This window comes from Chenopodium album, chromosome 19 (assembly GCF_948465745.1).
Source record: "Chenopodium album chromosome 19, dcCheAlbu1.1, whole genome shotgun sequence".
In the NCBI taxonomy this organism is placed as follows: Eukaryota; Viridiplantae; Streptophyta; class Magnoliopsida; order Caryophyllales; family Amaranthaceae; genus Chenopodium; species Chenopodium album.
Genome location: NC_137852.1, coordinates 33,001,383 through 33,018,733, shown reverse-complemented (window position 1 = coordinate 33,018,733; position 17,351 = coordinate 33,001,383).

The following is a 17,351-nucleotide window of genomic DNA, read 5'->3' as shown; positions in this document are numbered from 1 at the left end:
AAAAGATCCGATACCAACAACTAAAAGAACATCGCTCCCTCAAACCCACAAGACACTACTTCCAACCCGACATGTCCAAGTTGGGTATTGATAAGGATGTACGGGAGTTGTTGATCAACCTTCGGATGGGCACCTTCATCTCCCACAGCTACCGCACCTATGTAGAGCCTACCTTGGAGTTCTCTGCTACAGTTGAGCTTGTTCCCGTAGAAGGTCAATATAGGGTTCGATTCCAGATTTTCAACAATGTCTTCGACTACTCCTTAGAGCAATTCAATGCCGCTCTAGATTTTGATCCTCATGGTGACATCTTGGATCTAGAGCCTTACATTTTTGAGTAGTATGATCAGGATTCTTGGTGGGATGATATCTCCAGTGGTAGTGAGTTTTTTACCAAGGAAGCCAAGATTAGCAATGTGTACCAACCTTGTGTTTGAGTGGTGCAACGTCTTTTAGGGTACTCGGTCTTCCCCAAGCAAGAGTTGGGCAAAATGAGCAAATTATTGCTCAATATTCTTTGGTTGGCCACTAGAGGAGAATATCGTGGCCGGTTGAACTTGGGGTACATCTTTGCTACCTGCTGTGTAGCCTTGCAAGACCGGGATATCGGGGAGATTCCTTGTGGGGGAATGGTCACTCGGCTCTTGACAAACCTCCAACTCGATCATCATTTGCCATATTGCAAGCCGGTTGGAGATGCAACCTCCCTTTACCTCGACATGAAACAATTGGGGCAAATTCAATTCATCTCCAAACATTATGATGAGGAGCATTATGAGTGGCTACGGGATAACAAGCATTGGTGCTACCTTCCCAACCCATCTTTGACATCTCTTCACCGGTTCGACACCCCGAATGTGTTGCATGTCCCAAAGAGCTACCGGCGCCCCTACTTTGACTCCAATGAGGAGGAAGAAGAAGAATAATAAGAAGAAGAAGGAAAAGAAGAAGAAGAAGCCGCAACATCAACAACAACATCAACGTCGTCAACAACATCATCAACAACAACAAGGGCAAGAGAAACAACCTTCTTTTGCTAGCTCCAACTTGGAGGCCCTTAGCAACCAAATGAGTGGGTTGCAAATTCGCTTGGAGGGCATGTATGACCAAGATTTTGAGGCCCTCTACACCCAGATGGGAGGTATTTCTGAAATGCAACAAGGTATGTATTCAACAACAACAACTCTATGATGCGGAGGTTAACCGCGGGAACATCACTCCCCTGGTTAACTACCCTTACTTTCCGCCCCAGCAAGGTCCCATACCTTCGCAAGGACATCCTTATTGGCAAGGGCCTTTAGAGCCCGGTACCGAGCCTCGATCCTACCCGGACGAGCATGGTAAGTACGATTACCATGCTCCCGGAGGGTGTGACTATAGGGGTGATCCTAATTACCCCTATGTGCACCCTAACCATCCACTTGAGCTCGCTTTTCCCGAGGAATTCACGCCGCCCCTTGGCAGCAAGATAACTTCAAGGGGCATTATGGTTGGCCCGAGGGGTTCACCGGAGGTTGGGCTCCTTACTCACCCTCAACCTTCGATGACTACATGGGCAACAATGATTCCAATAAGGCCGGGCCAAGTGGTGGTGGTGGTGATCATTATTAGTTCCCTCGATTTTGTGCTTTTTACCTCCATCCCTCTGATGGGCGTTAGAACGGTCGCTCATTCCACACTCAATCAAACACATTTATTAACAAACACCTTACAAACCAAGCATAATGACAAGTAAGAGTTCGGTCCACAAGGAACGGGATATGGTTGCTAAAGATCTTAATATTTAAGCTAATTCGAAGTCAATAGTGAATCGGAGTTCGTCAAGTAGACAAACAAATTATGGTTCTAAATCAATGGATTAAAGACACTAGGGATTGAGATCCACTCAACCAAGGCAATTAGGCAAACGGGGAGTAAAATAGACAAGATATAGCAAGGACTATATGTAAAATCAACCTAATGCAATTAGAAAACAACTCACACTACTAAACTTAGATTCCTCATTAGTTTAGCAATAGATGATACATAATCAAATTGCAATAAGTAATGACATACTCAATTTACACTTCCATGTCAAATTAGGCATATCAGGCTATCAAGCTCCTAAGACAAGGGTAGCTAATCCGATCATGAAGAACTAACAAGCAATCTCATCAGGGCCGTCCCAAACATTTTCGGGGCCCTGTTCTAATCCTAAAAATTGGGCCCTAATAAAAAGATACAGTACAATTTTTTTTAACTCATATATGAATTTTTTTTAGATGTATAATTAATACCAAATTAATAACGTATTTAATTATTAATTAAATTAATAAATGAAGGTAAAAAAAATTATAGAAAAAACTTGTAAAAAAATTGATAGAAACAAGCTATTAGTTTAATTAGCAAGTGTTCACCTTCGAAATATTGAAAACTCCATTGCCGCTTATCACAATTATAGGTTACCGATTTCTTTTACTTTTTACTTAAAAATGTAAAAATAAGCTCAAAGCAAATCAAAGTATTGGGGAAAAAGACAGAGTAAATGTAACACCCTAGAAATTCCTTTCCTTTAAATACACACTTTACTCTTTTAAAAATACGATTTAGGAATGTCTAAGACATTACCGCCACCGTGAAAACGGCTAAGGCAATTATCAAAGACACACAGCGGAAGATTTAAATTAAAACCATTCAAAATGAGTCAACTTAAAAGTCAACCAAACAAAAATAAAGTTAAAACCAAAGTCAAACGAAGTCAAATAAAATCAACTTACAACTTGGAACCATTGCCCTTATCCAAAACCGATTAAATTACGAAAAAGCTTTGCGTTAGTCTCATAAGCATAACATAATATAATATAATATTTGAATGCAATAAACCACATCTCAACTAATAGAAACTAGCATGATTCGCTCTTCACTCATGCCCCGTCATGAATATGTTTCAACACCTGAAAAGATTATCTCCACTTGCCCCCACTACTCTCCATTAAAATGGATCATCGTAGGGCCAAGATAAAGACATAGCCAGACACAAACAACACACACAATCAGCAAAGCTGAGTACATAAGCGTATTTAAACACACTAACATGCAACTACTAGCATCACACATACTTACCTCATTGCACCTGTTTACAAGCACACACAACAAACAACAAGACTCTTTAACTGGACACTAAATAATTTATTTAGCGTTGATTACGCATCGAACAGGTTTCTAACTTAACCAAACCTTCCTCAATGAATTGAGGACCACTGACACGGGAGCTAACCGTGCCAGCATCACCTATGCCACATCCATTGGTGGCGGAATTCCAGCGCATAATAATAATAATAATAATAATAATAATAATAATAATAATAATAATAATAATAATAATAATAATAATAATAATAATAATAATAATAATAATAATAATAATAATAATAATAATAATAATAATAATAATAATAATAATAATAATAATAATAATAATAATAATAATAATAATAATAATAATAATAATAAAAGGAATGTACAGCGTCCTGTACTCCATTAGAAGTTATGATCAAATATAAAGTCACATAACTCCCCCCATATGTTCATACTCAAGGTATATACGTTCCAAGAGTTTTGGTGCGTAATCTCTTTCACTTTACGTTATTTACATATTATTCGACTTGGTGATGACTCTCAAAGCATAACAATTCAATCATCAATAATAATTCAACCATTCAAACATACCAATTTAATTCTTGAATATTTAGTGACCACATAATATTTAATGTTGAACCCTTTTTAATTCTACCTCAGTGTCATAGACACCGTAAACGCATAAAGCGCCAACAATCCTATCCCTCGGTGTTAAAAACACCTTAAGTGCACAAAGGCACCAACATACAATTTATTCCTTGTGTACATAGACACTTATATAGCTCCTTCCTCATGCTTAAAGCATCAATAAAAATTATATGAACCATAATAAAATTCCTTTTCAATGATCCAAACATAATTAAACAATTAGTTTGATTAAACATGCTCTTTATCATGCCATAAATAAATATGTAGTCCATATAATCATGCCAAAATATAATTTTCTAATCCATAGATCATCACAAATAATTCATGCTCCACAATTCAATCACCAAAACCAATAATTCACAATTCTATACATGAAACCTTAGCATGATACTACTTGTATTTGATTGAATTTAAGCCTAGCATGATTCAACATCATCAAAATATGCTAAGTACGCGAACGTACCTCAATTAAGCCCATAAAGTGGCCGAGAATACTACAACAATTCCCGAATCAAGTCTCCTACACTAAGGGACAATAATACTAAATTAATTACTCTTGTATACACAATTTCCAGCAACTTAAACTCACTTTAAACTATTTAGAATAATCTGAAAATTATTTAAAAACCCCTAATTAAACTCCTTTTTAATAGGTTATCACACCCTTTTATTAAAATCACAATTATACTACTTTAAATAAAATTCCAGCATTTTAAACTAATCAAAATCCCCTTTAAAACTTCATCAAAATATATTTTCATACTTAAATTATCCATAGAAAAATTAAATTATCTCTTACCCTTTAAACTCAAGGATAAAAATTAAAAAAAACTTCGTTAAAAATCAAAAACTGCCCGAAAATCATACTTAGAGGCTGCATTTGGCCACGAGAGGGTGGTGTCACTACCAAAGGTAGTGTGTCTTTCTTAAAACGTTGTTTCCACATGAAAAACACCACTTTTTTGTCAAAATCGGATGAGTTTAGAACCTGATCGGGATTAAAACGGGATTAATATTAACGAACGGGAATCTATAAATTAAAACACGAATTTATGTGTTCAAAATAATCTGGAATTAAGTTAAACTAATTAGTAGTTATAATCACCAAAATTTCCAAAATATCATTACTATAAAAGCCCTAAATCAATTGTTCATAAAAACCCTAAAAATCAAGTCTTTAATAATTTTAAAACCCTAACTTATAATACTTTATAAAATCTGAAATTAAAATACTTTATACTCTAAAATTTACAATCTTTAATCATCAAAACATAATTATGATACTAATCAAACATACTTTGAATAATTAAAACCAAAACCCATAAATAAAATCATCAAAATAGCCAGAATGAAAAGAGGAGAGAAAAAGGAAGAAAATAAGACTAACCTTTTTGTGTGGGAAATTTTTGGGGATAAGTGGAGTATTTATAGTGTGGAGTAGGTTAGGGTAGATTTTGGGCTTCATAAAAATTATGGAGTTGGATAATAAAATAGTTGGCCCAAATTATAAAAATAGGATAGTTGGGTATGGGTTATATTTGGATTAAATACTTGTTGACCCAAAATATAAATACTTGATTAATCTATAATCCAATAATTAAAATAGTTTTACCCAAAATATATTTTATAAATAAATAAATAAAATATAAAATACGTTAAAAATACGGGGTATTACAGTAAATAACACATACCTTATATATGAGTAATATGACTGATTCATTGAATGGGTTTTGATCTTTTACCGAGTAAACAATGATTAATCCAATTTTTGGTGTATGGAAAAATTTGTTTAACATATAACTAACCATTAAAAGAGGATTTGAATAAAAAAAATAATAACCATTAAAAGAGGATTTGAATAAAAAAAATATAACCATTAAAAGAGGAAGGTGAACCGTGGGAGTATTTTACACCTAGGAAACTTCATGTTTTTTTGGTATTAATGTGAGAATTAAAGGCTTATTATTAAAGGAGAGTAATTAAGATTGAAATTTTATTTATGGGAATTGCAAATTGACAGAGGTAATTATGGAGTAGATGGATTCGGAGAATTAATTTGGAGAATTAATTTGTAAACGTATTCCTATACATGCTGCAAACTGATTTTCTTTTTTTTTTTTTTTTTTCTTTTCACAAAACTGGGCTCCAAGCGAAATTGGGCCCTTAAAATTTCGGGGCCCTGTGCTGAGGGTCTGTTTGCACCGGCTCTGAATCTCATATAATCAATTTAATTGCAATATAAACATCAATGCTTCTCCCACATTTACATAACTAACCCAAAAGGTTGAGCTTCACCCAACCCCTAGCAAGAAGACTACTCACAACTCATGTTTATCAACATGCAATCAAGAATTAGGGTTCTAACTACTTCAATAATTGGGATAAAGTGGTTAACAATTGAAATAACTATCATCCAATAACAAATTACCAAGAACTAAGAAGATTTTAATAACATGCAAAAGCAAATAAAATCAGAAATTTAATGGAGAAAAGTAGGAGGAAATTACTAATTGAAGCTTGAAATTGTTGAATACAAAGTGTCAATCTTGAGAAACAATCTTGAAACCAACTATTACAATGATTGAATTGATGAAATGACGTGGGGAAAACTAGGTCGTTGGGCTAATTCTCCCTAAGCCAAACAAAATTTATAAACACTCAACAAACCTAAATACAAGTATAGAGGTAAGTCAAGGGTCGAACCCAAAGGAACGGTAATGCCTAAATGCTTCCAATTATATGCCTAAGCTAGGTCGAAGACAAGAGATAAAGGGTGGCTCTAACAACTACTAAAACGAGGAAACCAACCAAATATAAGAGCTAGGGATTAGGATTCACTTATAATAGCAATGAACAATGCAAATTGGAGTGGAAAGTCGACTAAGTCAAGCAATGTGAGGGAAAATCAATCATGCAACCAAAAGAGCATGTCAAGCTATTCTCCTAGAGGTCTAACTAGCGTCAACTACGATAAACTCTAGCTAGGAAACATCACAAGACACCTCAATCGTGTAAATGCAAGCCACAAATCAATGGTCCGTATCAATGTGAACTTACAATGCAATCTAGTGTGAATAACAAGGGTGATCAAGCCTAAATCAAACACACACATGCACATAATCAATTAACCAATTTAATCACATCATCAACTCCATCAAAATCCCCAATCTACATCAATTCATTACATTATACAAGCTTCACCAAATCCCTAACCAAACAACTACTCTAGTAACATCATCAATTCAACAAACAACTAAAGAAATCAACAATTAAAGAAGAACAATTACTCTAATCAAACATTAATCATCAAATCATCAAAACACAATCAAAATCAACAAACTAAACATGAATACTAAACAAAACAATAAATGAGATAGAGTTTAGAAATGCTCATTGATAATAGAGTAGATCTCCAATACAATTGTCACCATTGGATCTTCAATCTCTCAATCACCATTGAAATTCTTCACTTTCTCTCTCTAAAATCTACTCCTAAAACTAACCCCCTAAATCTAGTGAGAGAAGCTCTCAACTAAGCTAAGAATATGATCTAATTCTCTTATGAAAACTTCTTACAAAAATTGGGTTCAAATAGGTATAAGAAGAGAGAGAAAATCGTCGAAAACCAATCGAAAAAGACCCACGTTGGTGCGGCCACACAACAGGGGGTGTGCGCCCGCACCACCATGATGTGCGCCCGCACCACCATGGTGTGCGGCCGCACATCCCTCGTGTGCGCCCGCACAATCTGCGCGTGCGGCCGCACTCAGCTGGGTTTCTTCGAATCTTCAACTCTTCAAGCTCAAGGGGTGCACACAAGATTTATGATGGTGATGGAGGACAAGGTAGGCAGTAGCTAAGGCTTAATATTGAGGGCACACACTTCCTTTGAAGGGAGCACAAGAGAAGAGCCAAGACTTGGAACTTCCACTTCTTTGCATCTTGAGCTTCCCAAACTCCATGATCTTGATCCTAAAGCTTCTTCCACCATAATGGATCACCAAAATCACGAGCCGAACCTCGTCCAATACCTACAACCACGAAAATAGAGCAAATAAAGAAGAAAAGGCTAGAAAACCAACGAAAAGCACAAAAGCTACAAAATAAGAGAAGAAAGGTAAAACCAAGCAACAAAGCATAAAACTAAGCACTTATTAAGCATGAAAGCTATGAAAAGAGAATAGAAATGACCTAAATGCTCGTCAAATGTGTGCCATTTATGACACACATCATGAAATTAAGCTAAATTAACTAAAAGGAATGTTTCAAACTAAGAGGATTCTGTAAAAACTAGGCTATTTCTATCTAGGTTACAAATGAATAAAGGAGGAAGTATTTATACTCCCCGTAACACATAGGGAAATCCGTTTTTCCAGGGAGGAACGCCCGCTCCGAAAGTAGGAGCGCCCGCTCCTCATGGCTGTACACCCGCTCCTCACAGGGTGTGCAATTCTTGAAGCTTTGGCAGAAAGTTGGCAGAAAGATCGGAGAGCCCGCTCCTGAGGGGTGCACGCCCGCTCCAACTGGAGCGCCCTCTCCATTCTCTAATTCTCTTGCCTTAAACACAAACCATGCACTGAAAGCTTGCCAAATTGAGTCCATATACCTGCAAAACATGGACAAACACAAGCCAAGATGGGGAAAGCCAAGACAAAACATTTTCATTCAAAAATGGGTTAGAAAGAGGGGAAATGATCGCAAAACCGGGTTTAAATTAACACAATAAGTGGTCAAATAAACCACTTATCACCCTTATGTTTTATGTGCTTGCTTTGTATTAATGGGATGTTGAGATGTATTCATGTTTAGCTTAGCGGAACTTCATTTGTGTCTCGGTTGCCAATATTTGTTGTTGTTGCATACCTTGTATTTTATTTGCCTCTTGCTTGATGGTTTTCTTTCTTAGTCTCTAGTCTTGTTGGTGCTTGTTGGTAGTCCTATGAGCTTGATTTGCCATTGTTGTTTTCATGCTTTCTTTGTGATGATGTTGTTTGCTCCTTGCTCCCATGAATCCAAATCCCTTATATCCAAACCCTTTAATCCAAATCCCTTTTAATCCAAATCTTGTAGTATAGTTTCTTTAGTTAGCTAGTTGTTTACTTGCTTACTTAGTCTTTCTTTACTTTCCTCTATATTCTTTGTTAGTTTAGTTTTATTTAGTTTTGCTTAGTTGTTTAGAGTCTTTGTTAGCTTAGTTTAGTTTTATTTTGTAGTTTCCTTCTTATTTTTTGAAGTTACTAACCATTTTCTTTGTTTATAGCTTCTTTTGCTTTTCTTGTTCTCACATGGCTTTTTGATGATGCTTATGATTTTGGAATGCAATGAAGGTGGTTCTTTCTAACGCCTTTCTTTATTATGCTAAGCATGGAAGCCCGGTGAGACCTTTCTAATTTTCTCTTTATTTTCTTTGGATGCATAGATTAGGATTAGTTTAGGGGAAGTTGAATGGTTCGAGGATGATTGCTTGTTAACACGTAATGTGTTTGGGATCGTTGACGATGTTGTCATTCGATCACTTGTATGTCGATTAGGATATATGTGTTTAACTTAGCTTGCTTTCTAGTTCCTTTTTCCATTTTCCTATTCTTCCTTTATCTATGGCTTTTCTTTTCTTTTCCTTTAATTACTTTTCTTTTCCTTTATTTTTCCTTTGTTCTTGTTTTGGTTTGTGGTATGCTTTTGAGGCTTGTTTTTCACCCATTTTTGTTTTCCTTATGAATTGGACTTTGCACATTGGACTTTGTCTTTTGAATGAATTTCTTCCTAGGTAGTAAAGGTATGCACGTACGGTTTGAGACTATGTTTGGTTGACTCTAGGATAGGTTTATGCTAGGGTAGTTGGTTTGAACTAGGAGGATCATGAAGCCGGATTCTACTTGTTTGTGGCATGCTTGGTAGTCGCTCCCTATAGTCGATTTGACACCTCTAGTGAGTATTTGCTACATCCATGTGAGGTTCATTGTTTTTCATGCCTTCAACCTATTTTGTATGAGCTGCGTGGATCCTTGACTATTGCAAACCTAATCTATAAAGCTTGATTTATGATTCTTAAACCCGAGACTGAGCTATCTAGGGAGGATGTTGTAAGGTTTTGATGATGATGATGAACAAATGATGATTATCTAACTAATATGTGTATTGAGATGTGCATGAACAAGTCAGGAAGCATGAAGGTGGTTGAGTACAGATTAGATCATTATCAAAGAAGGTTCCCTACATACAATGTATGGATCGTGCTTGAGTTCCTTAGGGGAACATAAAGAGAAGAAGTCTAAACGTACAAACGTATTGTTAGACTTTACATGCAGTTCCTAAGAAGAATGAGAAGATGTTCTTTGCAAGGAATAAGCAGCAGTTCCTGAGGGGGAACTAGAAAAGAGAAGTTCCTTCACGGGAGCAGAAGCTTCAGAGTAGAAGTTTCATCATAGAAGAGAAGTTCCTTTGGAGGAACAGAAGTGTCGAAGTAGATGCTTCACCAGAGAAGAGAAGTTCCTTGACAGGAACAGAAGCATCGGAGTAGAAGCTTCATCAGAGAAACATGAAGACAGAAAAATAGGAGTATATTTTTCTAGGAATCATGTAAGTATGTTGGACAAAAGAAATTGTCTGGAACAAGCCTAAGGAACTACATTGGAACTTGAGTCAGTAAGGAACTTAGTGTTGATGACAGGTCAGTTCCTTACTAGTCAGTCTAGAATTCATTTATAGAAGGAACACGAGTTTGCACAGCACTAGTAGTCAGTTTTCCACGTTAAATAGTCATTGCATTATGTTTGCCTACTTTATAGGAAGTTAGTTTTGACTCGATATTAATATTTATTATTAGATTTTATTTTATAAAAGATAAGTTTTTGAAAATAAAATCTGATTTTCTCTTAGTCGAAAAGATAACTTATTTTCCTAGTTTCTAGGGATTTAGTTTTCAAATAAACTAATTTATAAAATGATTTTATTTTATAAAACAAAGTTTTATAATCAAAATCTGATTTTATTGTAGTCAAAGTCGTGGGAAAAAGATTTTCAAAGTGGTTACCTTAAAAGTAGGAGTTCAGTTGAGATTTTGTTTGTTAAGGAACAAAATGAATCTGGTCTATATGTGAAGTTAAATTAATGAACGAGTTTGTTATTTTAACTTATCTTCTTAAAGAAGTCAGTTTTAAACTCCTATCTTTAAGCACAAGGACTTGGTGCCCAAGGAACTTGTGGCTGGTATTTGCAAAACGTGCTGAGTGTTTTCCTAAGAAAAAGGAAGTTATTGGGCAAGTCGTGTAACAACTAATTGATCCATTATTGTTGTTTATGATCAGATTAGTTTTCTATTCGTGGGCCTAAAGATTCGGACCACTCCTGATCATAAGGAACATGGGCAATTAGTGGGTTTTCTAAATCTTCTATAAATAGAACGTTTTTAATTCTTTCCAAACTGTCTGACTTTAGAGAGTCATTCCATATAGTGTCTCACTTAAGTGGAGTAGTTTTCATGAGAAATATATTATGTCTTCCACGTTGGTGAGTCAGTTCCTTTAGGTTCCAAGTTCCTTACATATCTCAAAGTGTCCAACATATTAGTTTTATACATTATATCTTTTATATATATATGAGAGTTGTTTAAGGGTTTGAGAGAACTCTTGTAATGGGGAATTTATAAGGGTTTGAGTGAACTCTTGTACTGGGGTGAAGAACTTGTGTGAGTTCGCTGTATGTAGAGAAAGCTTTGAGTGAAGCTTGAGAGAAAGAGAAAGAGTAAGGCTTTGAGTGAAGTCTTGAGTGAGAAGAGAGGTCTTTGAGGGAAGATTTCGAGCAGCAACTATTAGAGGGAATAGTTGTTAGGGATATGAGTTCGTTGAGGAACTCGGTAGAGGCTCTAGTTCCTCATAGGTTGTAACAGAGTCGTTGGCCTATTTTAGTGGAATGTTTTGAGTCAAAATCCCTTGGGGTCGAGGTTTTTCACTTCCTATTTGGCCTAGGAAGTTTTCCTCGTAAAATCTCTCTTGCACTATTTCTCTATTGCGTTAAGTTTCTTTTAATTCCGCGAAAAGTGACTAGCAAGCTCTATACTACAATTCACCCCCCCCTCTTGTAGTATTTCATCTAAATAACAATTGGTATCAGAGCAGGTGCTCTTGATAAAGCAGGAAACCCTGACGAGCAAGTTCTTGGCCAAGATGAGTACGTACAAGAAAATTCAAGGAAGGAACTCAACCCTACGTTGTTCCTAGAAGCACATGAAGATTAACTTTTACTAGAGAAGTGAAAGGTATTCAAAGACTCATACTTTTGAGGTATGTATTCTATCTTTGAGTTCTTCATTGCATGCATACATTGGTTTAAGCATGTTCCTTGTTGCATTTTGCTTAATGTCATGTTAGTTCTTTTGAATTCTTTTATCAACTTTGGATAAACACCTATTCTGATTTTATGTATGTTTAAAAGTCAGTATGTTAGATTTCCATTTTGAATCTTTATTCACAAAGAATTGATTGATTAGAAGTAGTTCAAGGAACACATCTTGTGGAACGATAAACTTGGATTCCTATCAAAAGGAACTTTATTCTTCTGACTTGGTAATACACGAAAATTTTGAGTAGTGTCAGAGAAATAGTATCTCTTCATGTATCTCGTGTATATTGAATATCTATTGTAGAGATACATGTTGTTCCTTGTTAGTACGAGTAGTTTTATTAATTTTTTTTACTATTATTACTAACGGGAAGGAACCTAATTTATTTTGGGTTCCAAAGATCAAGAGGTAATCAGATTTTGCAGACTCGATATGAGAGAAAGCAACCAATATTTATGACATGATGGATGGTCGCTTGTATATTAGGGCACATATACAAGTTCCTCTTAATATATGTCTTTATAAGAGGTATGTGAAAGTAAAATTTTTTACACGTGCTAATGGGTAATATAGTTTTACATCTTCTTATAAGTCTTGGTGAATATTTGTTTACCTTTTCTTTATTTAATCTTTTACTTAATTATGCTAACCGACTCTCTTTATCATAAATGCATAATTGTAAAAGATTATAGTAGAGAAGTTGACTTATATCGTTTTCATGATGGAAACTAACTTCTCTTTAAGTTTTGTGCAGATTATTAATGATTATCTTGTAGGTATGTGAATAAATGCATAAAAAGAAAGTTTTTGAATCAAGGAACTTTGGACGTCGATCTGAAGGAACTTGGTGAATCTAAGAATGAAGGAAGGAACCAACAACAAGGAAGTAACACAACTTTATATTAAGTTGTCACGATATATATAATATACAAGTTTCGGTTCGAGTTCCTGCTGATCTTGGTTCCCAAAAATAAATCATAAAATTTCTTTTTCAATTCTCTACAAAGGATGTTGGTAACTATATGATGACTTCTAAGCAAATTATTGGAAGTACAAAAGTCTACTGCTAGACTTAAGTATGGGATGACATTCTTAAGGGAGTATACTTTGGAGCTTTATGATTTGAGCTTTTTATGTCATATCTCTATTCACTAACCTACTAACCTTAAATATTGCACAAGATCATTTAATTGGGTTCTTGAATCTCAGGTCATATGCTTATGAGAAAGATATGAGGATCCATGATTGATATGGTGTTGAAACATTGAAGATCAAATCAACACATTCAGTTTCTCATATTAGAAGAGCCCAAGAGAATGTGGAATGGTCCAAAAGGACCAAAGGAACATGTTCCAGTTTGAAATCAAGAGGAACATGTAAAAGAAGGTGATATCTAGTGAGGGGAACAACTCGTGGTATCTCGACAGCGGGTGCTCTTAACATGTGATAGAAGGCTTGGCAAAAGTTTCTCACTAGTGGCCTACGATGGAGGAACTTCAATTCAACTTTTGGTATTAACTTAAAAGGTTGGTAACGTAAGTTCCTACTCCATTGTGAACATTCTTTCGAGATCATGAAGCACATTATGATATTTCCAAAGTTTTGTAACTTTATTTGTTTTACCAATAATAGTTCATCATTTATAAAACTAGGAGTGTCATATTGAAAGGGAATCAAATAAGGATCTCATACTATGTATGAGGGTCACAATTTGATTCCTTACAATAACTTGACATTTCAAGGATTTATTGAAGATGAATTCTTCTGTATTTCAAACATATTTGACATGCTGGTTTTCCATACTTGATAAACGTCAAGGAACTTGGTTGTTAGCTTATCTTGTATCAAGTTCCTTACCATAAGTTTGTGAAGTATGAAAAGTTAGTAATTCTGTCTAATTTATCTTCTTTCAAAGCTAAATAATGATAAGGAACACAAACCTATTGGACCTCATTCAATTGGATTTGTGTAAACCCTTGAGTATTTAAAGTTGAGATTGAAAGAGATATGTCTTGGTTATATTTGATAGTTGTTATTTAATCACTTACCTTAGAATGTAACAAAGATTATATTTTTGTTATCTTTTCTATGAGGGATTAAGTGATTAAGCAGTAATCAAATGTTATATTAAAGATCTAACCTTGGAACCAAGTTCCTTTGAAGTTTAATGATTTGTGCAGGAACAAAGTATTGATTACAAGCTCACGATGTTGAAATCACTACAAAGTTATCAATGCTGCTTGCTGCATCATATACAAGGAAATGGTTAGACCTTTGAGAAACAAGACACCCTTCATTTAAAAAGGGAAGTTTGATAATAGAAGTGATAAGGTGGTGTTCTTATGGTGCACCTCCAAATGTGAAACATGTATAGGTTACAACAAGACATTAATGTGCATTGAGTGACCATAAAATTTTATGAATCTAACATGTTTGTTCCCAGCATGCAGGGTTAAAAGAATTTAATGTAGAACTCATTAGTTCCTTTGAAATTAGTGGAATTTCTACAGAAGTATGTCACTCTAATAAAGCAGAATCAATCAGCTACATTGTCCTATAGTTCCTTAAGAGCTCCAACGTATCATAAAGTGTTGGTTCCTTGAAGGAACTTAGAGCGTATCTTGACCAAGGAACATATGAAGCCTTCCAACAAGGTACAAAGGAACTAGCTAAGGGCTTTCTAACCTTGTAAAAGCATGAAGGGGAACTCAGTTTCTCTTTGGATCTGCATCCAAAGTAAGACAAAGGCATGGTGGTCTAATCGACAAAAATAAGACAAGGAACTTCCAGAGAAAGATGGCTAGTGACATCAAAGTCACTTAATGAGTTTCAAGACAAAAGTGATTGTTCGCATCGGATGAGAAGACATCAAGAGGATGGAACAAATCCTTAAGGAACTTGTATCATAGCCATCAAATTTAAGTCCATTGCGAATTGACTGTGATACATGGTGAAATTTAGCTTGAGGTACATCCTTTAATATTCACGATATTGCATAGTTGATGCTTAAATTGAGTATTGTTTTTACTATATGGAACTTGCAATATGTTGTTTGAATATGTGAAACCTCTTTCTTATGATTTTGCCTAATTAGTAAAGTATGGACTGTTTTAAGGAATAAGATTTGTTGAAGTATGGCATGAGCATATATATATGTATTATGTCCCTTAATAATTGTCAAGTGTGGTTTCTTGTGCACATTATAAATGAAATTAAGTACTACATTTAAGTGTATTGTGTCACACTTAATTAATGTGTTGTAAAAGACATACTCACTTGCCTAAAAGTGTCAAAGGTCTCGTTGAAAATTATGGATGTTGTCAAAAACAAAAATCCTAAGTTGCCAAAGGAACAATGGAAGAAACTTTGATGGAACAAGACAGGTACATTCCCAAACTATTTTATCTTATATGGTCATATATTATAGAGGGAACAAACCTATCTTTTTGCTAAATTTCAAATTATCCACACCATTCATCTTCGAAAACAACATTATTCTACAACATTATGTTGTGTGTCCGTGTTGTATATTGTTATGGTTTGTGTTTCACATTTTCATATCTTACATATACATAACTTCGAAGATCCTTATTCTCATTATATTTTTCTCATTCATATCCTCCCACTTTATTTTCACACAACCCATGTGCTCTAAGTTAAAATTCATTCATTTTTATGGTTCAAGGATACATGAAGAGTTGGATGAATACAAGTTGAGGGGGAAGTTGATGTGGAAGTGGTGAAGTGCTTGTGATCTATCATTTGATGTTTTGGAGGAAAAATCAGCTTGAGGAATTTTTACCCAAGATGAAAAAGAATGACAAGGAACTCAGGGGGAATAAGGTAGGAATTGAACTATTAAAGTGGTTCATTTATTTGGTGTTGGAACACAAGAGTATATGAGTAAGTTCTATCTTGATTACTGTACGTAAATGGAAGAAAGATTTGAAAGTCACCCTTCACAAAAAAAAAAAAAAAAAAAAAAAAAAAAAAGGAGGAGGTGATGATTGAATCTTTATACTTTCTTAGATGAAGAAGAATTTTATTCATGAAGCTTGAGAAAGCTAAGGAACAGAAGGAGATATGAGAACTTGATCATATGAATCTAAATTCAAGTTTCCTTATAAGCATGTTCCTTAAGGAAGGTTGGTGGTTGAAGTAAAGGGAACTTGGTTAATACATACCAAAGTAATGTGTGTTGTGTTTCGTTGAACATTCAAGAGTGTAAGATGAAGGTAATTAAACTCTTATGATTGTTAAGAACCTTATCTCAAACTTTCTAAACTAAGAGCACAACATCTGTCTCAAGTTCCTTCTACTCAAAATATTTCCATTATCTTCTTTCATATCTTTTGAGCTAAATATTCATTATCCTTTTCTCTAACAAACTTTCAAAACCGATCTTTGCTTGACTTTGTATCTTATCTGTCAAGTTCCTTCATTGGTTTTGAAGTTGGGTCTTTGGATTGTGAATTGGAAATTTGTGTAGTAGCATCCTAGTTTGAAAATTGAGTATCTTAAGCTTTTAGAAATACCAAGTGTTTAACCATTTTTATGATGGTATGTGTGACATTTGCCCTTATGTATGTATGCATAAATGAGTGCAAGAATACCCTTTTTGATAATGACAAAAGGGGGAAGAATATGTGTGTGTGATGCTTATTATGTGATGTGCTTATTGAAATGCGTATTGAATATTTATTCATGAGTGATGCTTATTGAATATTTATTTATGTAGTTAAGCTAAGTCATATTGGTGTACGTCCAAATAATGTACTTCAAACATGTTATTATCCTTTTATGAGTAGTTCCTTATCATACATGCATGAATTGTTCAATAGCTCTGCATGAATTGTTCAATAGCTCCTAATTTGCACAATAGCTCCTAATTTGCATGATTAAGGGGGAATATGTGTACATCTTCTATTGTTTAATTTGTGATAAGCATCATTTGTTTGTCATCATCAAAAAGGGGGAAATTGTTGTAAGGTTTTGATGATGATGATGAACAAATGATGATTATCTAACTAATATGTGTATTGAGATGTGCATGAACAAGTCAGGAAGCATGAAGGTGGTTGAGTACAGATTAGATCATTATCAAAGAAGGTTCCCTACATACAATGTATGGATCGTGCTTGAGTTCCTTAGGGGAACATAAAGAGAAGAAGTCTAAACGTACAAACGTATTGTTAGACTTTACATGCAGTTCCTAAGAAGAATGAGAAGATGTTCTTTGCAAGGA